The 10,195-nt window shown below is 50.9% G+C and overlaps 1 long non-coding RNA gene across 1 annotated transcript; it reads left to right on the forward strand.

Annotated features, from left to right (window-relative positions):
• The first annotated feature begins 2,979 nt into the window (after positions 1 to 2,979).
• Positions 2,980 to 4,173, forward strand: LOC135577960 (uncharacterized). Its single transcript, XR_010469397.1, has 3 exons — positions 2,980 to 3,101; positions 3,370 to 3,507; positions 3,860 to 4,173. It is a non-coding gene; the product is annotated as an uncharacterized LOC135577960 (long non-coding RNA).
• Positions 4,174 to 10,195: the final 6,022 nt, after the last annotated feature.

Here is a 10,195-nt window from a genome sequence, read left to right on the forward strand (position 1 = left end):
TCCTGTCCCTCTTCTTTTTTACTCCCTCTCCATCTTGCTGCCCCAGGATTTTTTCCCAATCTCTATTGTACCCCCAACCCTTATTGTTCTTTCTCTCTCCTGCTCCCTCTCCATCTTTCTGCCTGTCTTCCCTTTCCCTGCTGCTTCTTTCTCCATCTCTGTCCAGACTACTGCCCCTTTTCCTTCTTGATGTCTTTCTGTCCTGTTTGTCTTTCTGTCTTCCTTGCCTGTTCCCGGCCCCATCCCTTCTCACTATATCTCCCCTGTCCAGCTGGCTCTGCCTTTTCTTTGTCTTCTCTTCCTCTTTCCTGCTCCTCAGCCCTCTTTTCCTCTTCCTCCAGCTCATTGCTGCATGTTTGCCCTTTCCAGTCTCTTCATTTTGATCTGAACTTTGCTTTGTTTCTCAGTCCCTTTGTTCTGTTCCCTGCCTTTCTTTTTGTCTCTCCATCTGTCCACCCCCCTCCCTGTCTTTCTCTACCCCCTTCCTGCTTCTCCTCCTCCCCACTCCCCATCCCTCTGTCCTGCTCCTCAGCCCTGCTGTTTCTTCCTCCCTGTCTCATCACGGCTCCTTGTCCCTTTTTGCCTTGATCTCTCCATCTCTCCATCCTTTTCCCTGGGTGTTTCTTTCTCTCTGGGCTCCTCTGTCTTCTCTCTTGTCTCATTTGTCTCTCTCTAGTCCTCTGTCCTTCTCCCCAGCAGCTTGAACTGAATGACCAGGTGTCCGTGCACTCTGGTGTTTGCTCATCCCTGCCCTGGGGAAGATCTGTGTCTGTAGGGCTGGGGATCATTCAGGAGCTGGTCTCCTTGTGCAGACGGCAGAGCCGGGTGCAGTTGTGGCAGAGGTTGTTCTCAGCTGCTGCTCTGTGCAGCTTGGTTCAAGAGCCAGCTGGGGGCTTCTTTGGAAGGGAGGTTTCTTGTTCTGTGCTCACTGCTCCTCGGGACCCTGCACAGGAGCGCTGTTGGGGTCTGCAGGGACGGGTGGGACCTGCTGTGACTCCTGGTGAATGTGAACTCAACTTGTCCTGATGGCCTCCAATGAAACCAGACTGACCGTAGATGGTTTTCTTCCCTCTTTCAGTTCTAAACTACATGTTTGGCACTAAAAAACATGAGACTTTGTGCTGTTTTCCGGACGTCAGTGGCTGCGAATCAGCTGAGAACATCACTGCCTTAGGTACCAGGGCAGGTGGTCTGTGATCAGGGCTGTGGACTTGCATGGCAGTGCTTTTATGAACATTTTGTGGTCTTGCCACTTCAAAGCCCTTCATTTTCCTAGAAATTTTAAGACGATATTTCTTATTTGGAGGTTCAGACTCTGGTTGGACTTGATGTCGAATGGTCAATATAATGGGGTCCATAAAATAAGAATCTCACTTCCTTGTTGTTTTCTAACACTGTCTGAATTTGGTAAGCGAGAGCAAGAGTGGTTGACAGTGTCTGCTCTTGAGAGTAACGTATTCCTGACTCTCCCTCTTGGTATGGTGAAGGTTTCTGCCTGCACTATGATTTTGCTGGGCTGTGAGGCTGTGTTGGAGCAGCAGAGGTAAGAAGTGGTGGCTTTAAAGGCATTGAAGCTGTGGTAAAACCAGCAGGTAAAGCTCGTTTCTTCCTAGAGAGCTGCCTGACAAAAATAGTTACAAGGAAAGACCCTTGAAGTTGGCTTTTTTTTTCTAACTTAGTCTTAATATGGAGCTTTTGGTATTGATTGACTGATTGATTGATTGATTTCTGGGAAGCAAGAAGTGAGAGCCTGTGCACTCCCATAGGCAGTGCTGCCTCCCAAATAGGTGCACCCTTCTCCACTTCTGTTCCTTCCCTGCTCGTGCAGAACAAGGCCATGCAGTAGTGTGCAAATGTGGTGATTCCAATGTGACTATGAGGTCACAGCCCCACGGTGACGTGCTGTGCTGTGTCTTGGCAGCAGCAGCAGCAGCATCGTGGTGCGAGCGTGGGGGCCATGGTCCTCACCCTCCTCCTCCTCCTGGTGTCCCTGCCAGCCCGGGACGCCCAGGCTGCTCCAGCCGAGCGCAGGGAGCAGGTGGGCGGGCAGGGGCAGCACCGAGCCCCGAGCAGCTCAGCAGGGCAGCAGTGGGGCCAGGGCTGGGGCTGGGGCCGGGAGAGCAGCCGGGCTGGGCCGGGCAGGGCGAGCCAGGCAGCACCAGGGTGTGGGCAGGGGGCAGACGCCCCGCAGGGAGGGGAGAGGGGCTGCAGCTGCTTCGGGGGCAAGTGCTGGGCAAGCAGGGGCTGGGAGTGGTGGCCCAGGGGCAGAAACCAGCACTGAGTCCCTGTGGGGCCCTCGCTGCCCCCCAGCCTCGTGCCACACGGCCCCGTCCCAGGGCACGCTTGGAGCCTTTGGGCCTGTTTCAAATCAAAGCTGGGATTGCTTTGGCCCTTTGGGCCAGTTTTGAGCTCAATCTGGGCACATTTGTGCCCTTTGGGCTCATTTCTGCCTAGATCTGGGAGTTCTTTGGCTTTGCAGTCCGGTTTCTACCCAAATCTGGGGGTGTTTGGGCCGCTTTTGGCCGTTTCTTACTCAAATCTGGGCATACTTTGACTTTTTTGTCCAATTTCACCCCAAATCTGGGGATGTTATACCCCTTCTTGGCCAGTTTTGATCCAAATCTAGTGGTGCTTTATTATTTCTGGCTCTTTTTACCAGATATATTCAGGTGCTTTTTTTCCCCTAATGGAGGCGCTGTGATCCCAAATATGGGATGTTTTCACCTTTGCTGACAGTTTTGCACCCAAATGTGGATGTTTTTGCCTCTTTTGGCCACTTTTTGCCCAAATACTCAGATACTTTTGCCTGTATTGGCCAATATAGCCCCCAAATATTTGGAATATTTTGTCATTTTGCCAGTTTTTTCCCCAAATACGGCTATTTCTCTGCAATATATGGGCATTGTTGTCCTAACTATGTTGTGCTGTGTTTTGTTTTGTTTTTCTCTCTTCTTTATGTCCTCTTTCACCCGAAATGCAGGAGCATTGCTCTGTGAGCCTGGAAACCTCTCTGGTCTGTGATGACTCCAGGCCATGGCATTGGCAGAGCTGATCGAGCTTCTCAGCTGGATCCTGGTTATGAGCCTTGGGCTGTCCCAGAGGTACGTTGGCACTGTCTGTCTGCTGGAGGGAATAAACACTCGCGTTTTAATAGGTTATTCATGTGTGATTGTACCCAGGATCATCTCAGAGGCTTTTCAAAAGCTTTTTGTGCCTTGGTGGTGTTACACAGACAAGTCATGAATATTCATTTGCCTGAAAACCTGCTAGGTCTCAGCAAAAGTTCACCCATGTTCCATTTCTAGCTGTGGGAACGTACACCTTTGTATGTGTCCTGTGTCATTGCCTCACCCCCTCCCGTCACTGCAGGTGACTGAGGAAGAAGGAGATCACAACATGCCATGGAAGCTCCTCACCCGTGTTTGACTCCCTGTTTGGTTCCTGCAGTCCATGGTGATCAAGCCTCTTGGTGTAATCCTGTTCCTGAGCCTGGGGGCAATCCCAGGGGTAAGTGTTCAGTCTTCATTGGTCACTGGCCTTCTGCATTTGTTAATATTTGTTTTATTATTTGTTAACATTTTCCTGCAATAGTTGTCCTTGCAGTAGCCAGCAGGCCCTGAGAGGCCCCATGTTTGTCCATCTGGTCCTTGAGGGGTGTTGCATGTGGCCTGGACACAGTAGTTTGGAAGTTGCCAGGTCCCAGCCAAGGGCTCTGCAGCTCCTCTGCAGCTTTGGCAATTTCAGCATGCGTCTGGGTCCCGTGTTGTTGCCTGACCCCCGTCCATGCACCGCAGGTCACTGAGGACAAGGTAGATCACAACGTGAAATGGAAACGCTTTTCCTTTCTCCTTGATTCCAGCCGTCCCTGTAGGCAGCAGCTACTTGACTTCTTGACTTGAGTCTGTCCGTGAGCCTCGGGGCGACCCCACAGGTACGACCTTGGAACAAATCACAGTATCACAGTATCACAGTATGTTTGGGGTTGGAAGGGACCTCAAAAGCTCATCCAGTCCAATCCCCTTGCTGGAGCAGGAACACCCAGGTGAGGTCGCACAGGAACATGTCCAGGCAGGTTTTGAATGTCTCCAGAGAAGGAGACTCCACAACCCCCCTGGGCAGCCTGTTCAGTGCTCTGTCACCCTTACTGAGAAGAAGTTTTTTCTCAAATTTAAGCAGAACCTCTTGTGTTCCAGCTTGATCCCATTACTCCTTGTCCTATCATTGTTTGCCACCGAGAAGAGCCTGGCTCTATCCTCATGGCACTCACCCTTTATAACTTTATAAACATTAATAAGGTCCCACCTTGGTCTTCTCTTCTCCAAACTAAAGAGACCCAGCTCCCTCAGCCTTTCTTCATAAGGGAGATGCTCCACTCCCTTCATCATCTTCGTTGCCCTACGCTGGACCCTCTCCAGCAGTTCCCTGTCCTTGAACTGAGGGGCCCAGAACTGGACACGATATTCCAGGTGTGGTCTCACCAGGGTGGAGTAGAGGGGAAGGAGGACCTCTCTCGATCTACTAACCACCCCCCTTCTAATACACCCCAGGTACCATTGGCCTTCCTGGCCACAAGGGCCCAGTGCTGGCTCATGGTCATCCTGTTGTCCACCAGGACCCCCAGGTCCCTTTCCCTACACTGCTCTCTAATATGTAATTTCCCAACCTATACTGGAACCTGGGCTTGTTCCTGCCCAGATGCAGGACTCTACACTTGCCCTTGTTAAATTTCATCAGGTTATTCCCCGCCCAACTCTCCAGCCTGTCCAGGTCCCGCTGGATGGCAGCACAGCCTTCTGGCGTGTCAGCCACTCCTCCCAGCTTGGTGTCATCAGCAAACTTGGTGATAGTGCACTCTATTCCCTCGTCTAAATCGTTAATGAATATATTGAATAATATTGTCCCCAGTACTGACCCCTGAGGCAGTGCACTAGATACTGGCCTCCAACTGGACTCCGCACCATTGACTACCACTCTCTGGCTTCTCTCCTTAAGCCAGTTTGCAACCCACCTCACTACTCTATTGTCTAGACCACACCTCCTCAACTTAGCTGTGAGGATGCTGTGGGAGACTGTGTCAAAGGCTTTACTGAAGTCAAGGTAGACCACATCCACTGCTCTGCCATCATCCATCCACCTTGTTACATTCTCATAAAAGGCTATGAGGTTGGTCAAGCATGACTTACCCTTGGTAAAGCCATGCTGACTGCCCCTAATAACCCTCTTATCCTTGATATGCCTTGAGATGGCACCAAGGAGAAGCTGTTCCGTTACTTTCCCAGGGACAGAGGTGAGGCTGACCGGTCTATAATTACCCGGGTCCTCCTTCTTGCCCTTTTTGAAGAATGCAGTAACATTTGCTTTCCTCCAATACTTGGGCACCTCCCCCGATTCCCAAGACTTGGCAAAGATGATGGAGAGCGGTCCAGCAATGACTTCAGCCAGCTCCCTCAGCACCCGCGGGTGCATCCCATCCGGACCCATGGATTTATGGATGTCCAGACTATTTAATTGCTCCCTAACCCAGTCCTCATCGACTAAAGCAAACTCCTCCATTGACCTGGCTTCATCGGGGGTCTCAGGGGTACAGGGCTCCCCAGGACAGCCTCCGGCAGAGTAGACAGAGACAAAGAAGGCATTCAGTAATTCTGCCTTCTCTGTATCTTCTGCCACCAGGGCACCCACCCCATTCATCAGTGGGCCTACATTGCCTCTGGTGTTAGTTTTATCTGCTATGTATTTGAAACAGTTCTTCTGGCTGTCCTTGACCCCTCTCACCAGCTGTAATTCTAAGGAGGCCTTGGCTATCCTAGCTGCCTTCCTACATCCTCTAACAGCAGCCTTATATTCCTCCCAAGTGGCCATCCCCTGCTTCCATGACCTGTAAACTCTCCTCTTCTGCTTGAGCATACCCAACAGGTCCCTATTCAACCACGCAGGCCTCCTGGCTCCCTTCCTTGACTTCCTTCGTGTGGGGATGCTCTGATCCTGAGCATGGAAGAAGCAATCTCTGAATGCAATCCAGCTATCTTGGGCCCCTTTTCCTTCAAGCAGTCTTGCCCATGGGATTTCCCCCAGCAATTGCTTGAAAAGGCCAAAGTTAGCCCTGCTAAAGTCCAGGGTTGCAATTCTACTTGCTCTTCTGTTCCTGCCACACAAGATGCTGAACTCACCATCTCGTGGTCACTGCAGCCCAGGCAGCCCTCAACCTTTACTGCTTTGACCAGACCCTCCTTGCTAGTGAGGATGAGATCCAGCAGTGCACCTCTCCTAGTCGGCTCCTCCACCATCTGCATGAGGCAGTTCTCACCGATGCACGGCAGGAACCTCCTGGACTGTGGCTGGCTGGCTGAACGGTCCTTCCAGCAAACATCAGGGAAGTTAAAATCACCCACAACAACCAGGGCCTGTGACTGTGAGGCCACTCTCAACTGCCCATAGAAGGCCTCATCAACTTCCTCAGCCTGATCTGGTGGCCTGTAACAGACACCCACAACAGTGTCACCCCTGCCAGCCTGCCCCTTGATCCTGACCCATACACTCTCAACTCGCTCCTCATCCACTCCTGGGCAGAATTTAGTACATTGCAGTTGCTCTCTCACATAGAGAGCAACTCCACCACCACGCCTGGCTGGCCTGTCTTTCCTGAAAAGGGCATAGCCATCCATGACCACATTCCAGTCATGTGAACTGTCCCACCATGTTTCTGTAATTGCCACCAGATCATAATCTCCCGACCGAACACAGGATTCTAACTCCTCCTGCTTATTCCCCATGCTGCGCACATTGGTGTGCAGGCATTTCAGGGAGCGAGCAGAGCACACCAATTTCTCCCTAGGTGCACAGGAGGCCACCCGGTCCTCATCAGTTTTAGAACACTGCCCCACTGGGACAAGCCCAGCTACAGCCCCATCCCACTTCGAGCCTAGTTTAAAGCTCTCCAAATGAGCCCAGCTAATTCCTGCCCCAGCATCCTTTTGCCCCTGCGAGATAAACCTTTCCCGCGTGACACTGTCCGGACTGGTGACTTATAAAACCAACCATTATCAAAAAATCCAAAGCCCTGCCTGTAGCACCAGTCTTGGAGCCAATCATTTGGATACTGAACTTTCCTATTGCATCCCACATTGTTACTTGAAGATGGAAGGAGTGAAGAGAAGATCACTTGAGCCCCTGAGTCTTTCACCATCCTTCCCAAGACCTTGAAATTGTTCTTCATTCCCCTCAGACTACGGGAAGCAGCTTCCTCCCCATCTGTCTGGAAGACCAGCAGCGGGTAGTAGTCTGTCGGGTGCACCAGTTTGGGGAGCTCTCTAGCAATATCCTTGATCCGAGCTCCAGGTAGACTACAAACTTCCCTAAGATGAGGGTCAACCCTTCATATTGGGCCCTCTGTTCCTTTCAGAAGGGAATTTCCTATTACAATCACCCTTCTCTCTTTCTTATCAGAGGCAGTCTTAAGTTGTGAAGTCAACCGCCTCTTCCTATGTGATCTTGTAGGCAGTCTTGGCACCACCTCCTCACCTACCTCTTCTTCAAGATCCAGGGCCTCAAACCTATTACGGAGGGGCACCTGGGGAGACAAAGCAGGCAGGGAGGGGGGCTGCCCGTGACACCGAACCGGAATACACTTCCAACCCTCGTCGTCTTTTAGGTCCCCTACCTCTGCCCGACAGCAACAAGGGCGGGGCCGTCTCCGGACTTCCGCCTCTGTCCGAGAGCGCAGGAGGTCCATCTCCTTTTGGGGGGGTACCTCCCTGGGACCTTTCCGACTGGCACGTCAGGGTGTTACTCCACCAGTCGATCTCCCTTTCGCACTCCCTGATGGTCCTCAACATCTCAACCTCCTCCTTAAGTTTCACAACCATGTCCAGCAGGTCTTGCACCTGCTCACACCTCACACAGGTGGAGTGCTGGCCTCCCTCCCCCGGCAGCAGCAGCTCTGGCACTCCCTGCAGCCGGAGACCTGAACAGCCACTGTTCGGGACAGAACCTCCTCAGTCTGCGTAGCCACAGTCTGTTTCAGACAAGCTCTCCTCCTGGAGGCGACCATGGTCGTCAGCACACTGGGATGCTGGCAATAAGTTAGAGGGGCTGACAAGCGACAACTGCTCTCTGCACCCTGCTACACAAGGTACCACACCTGCTACTGCAGCACAGTGTGGGTGGGACTCACCCGCTACACAACCTGGTTGCTCCTCCCTACACCTGGTGGGCAGCGACTCGTCCCAAAGGATGTTTCAAGGCAAGGGGAGAGGGTGTGGTCGCCGTCACCGTGGGAACGCCCCCCGCCACGTCAGCCGCTCTCTCGCAATGGCTGCCGGGGCTGCAGGGATTGGGACTTGACGGGAATCACGCTGTCCGTGTACGTTTCCCTCTGAGTTTCCTAATCTCGGCAGAACCTCGTGGTCGGTTGAACCCCGCCGGCTCGGCTCTCGCTGGGCTGGCTCCGATCAGCTGACTGGAGGTCTTTATCAAGCTGCACATCTGCCAGGAATGCTGAAATGCAAGAGTTTACTCCTGCACTATTCCACAATGGAACAGCCGCTTCATATCAAAAACCATCTCAAAGTTCCAAACCGGTACATTAAAAAGCTGTCACTAGGTATTAGAAGACCACTGCAAGATCTTATTGCTTTTGAGTTAAATCATAATTTTTCAATAAACCAAAAGCCAAACAATTTCTGCAGTCATCCTCCTGTTCATTCATGAGCATTGCAGCAAACAGTTGTTATACGACATGTCAACAGAGGAAAATGAAAAACCCCCAAAAAAACTTACTGTATCTAGTGGTGTATCTAGTATGCTGTATCTAGGATGATGTATCTGGGATGCTGTATCTGGGATGCTGTATCTAGGATGCTGTATCTAGGATGCTGTATCTAGGATGATGTATCTGGGATGCTGTATCTACGATGCTGTATCTAGGATGATGTATCTGGGATGCTGTATCTGGGATGCTGTATCTAGGATGCTGTATCTAGGATGCTGTATCTATGATGCCGTGTCTAGGATGCTGTATCTGGGATTCTGTATCTGGGATGCTGTATCTAGGATGCTGTATCTGGGGTGCTGTACCTGGGATGCTGTATCTGGGATGATGTATCTGGGAAGCTGTATTTAGGATGCTGTATCTGGGATCCTGTATTGGGGATCCTGTATCTGGGATGCTGTATCTAGGATGCTGTATCTAGGATGCTGTATCTGGGATGTTGTATCTGGGGTGCTGTATCTAGGATGCTGTATATAGGATGCTGTGTATATGATGCTCTATCATGGATGCTGTATCGGGGATGCTGTATCTAGGATGCTGTATCTATGATGCTGTATCACGATGCTGTATCTAGGATGCTGTATCTAGGATGCTGTATCAGGGATGCTGTATCTAGGATGCTGTATCTAGGATGCTGTATCTGGGATGCTGTATCTAGGATGCTGTATCTAGGATGCTGTATCAGGGATGCTTTATCTAGGATGCTGTATCTGGGATGCTGTATCTAGGATGCTGTATCTGGGATGCTGTATCTAGGATGCTGTATCAAGGATGCTGTATCTAGGATGCTGTATCAGGGATGCTGTATCTAGGATGCTGTATCTAGGATGCTGTTTCTATGATGCTGTATCTGGGATGCTGTATCTGGGATGCTGTATCTAGGATGCTGTATCTAGGATGCTGTATCTGAGATTCTGTATCGGGGATGCTGTATCTAGGATACTGTATCTAGGATGCTATATCTGGGATGCTGTATCTAGGATGCTGTATCTATGATGCTGTATCTGGGATGCTGTATCTGGGATGCTGTATCTAGGATACTGTATCTAGGATGCTGTATGTATGATGCTGTATCTGGGGTGCTGTATCTGGGATGCTGTATCTGGGATGCTGTATCTAGGATGCTGTATCTAGGATGCTGTATCTAGGATGATGTATCTGGGATGCTGTATCTATGATGCTGTATCTAGGATGCTGCATCTGGGATGCTATATCTGGGATGCTGTACCTGGAATGCTGTATCAGGGATAGTGTCTCTAGGATGCTGTATCTCTGATGCTGTATCTAGGATGCTGTATCTAGAATGCTGTATCTGGGATGCTGTATCTGGGATGCTGTACCTGGAATACTGTATGAGGGATGCTGTCTCTAGGATGCTCTATCTACGATGCTGTATCTTGGATGCTGTATCTGGGATGCTGTATC

This window comes from Columba livia, unplaced genomic scaffold (assembly GCF_036013475.1).
Source record: "Columba livia isolate bColLiv1 breed racing homer unplaced genomic scaffold, bColLiv1.pat.W.v2 Scaffold_203, whole genome shotgun sequence".
Taxonomy (NCBI): domain Eukaryota; kingdom Metazoa; phylum Chordata; class Aves; order Columbiformes; family Columbidae; genus Columba; species Columba livia.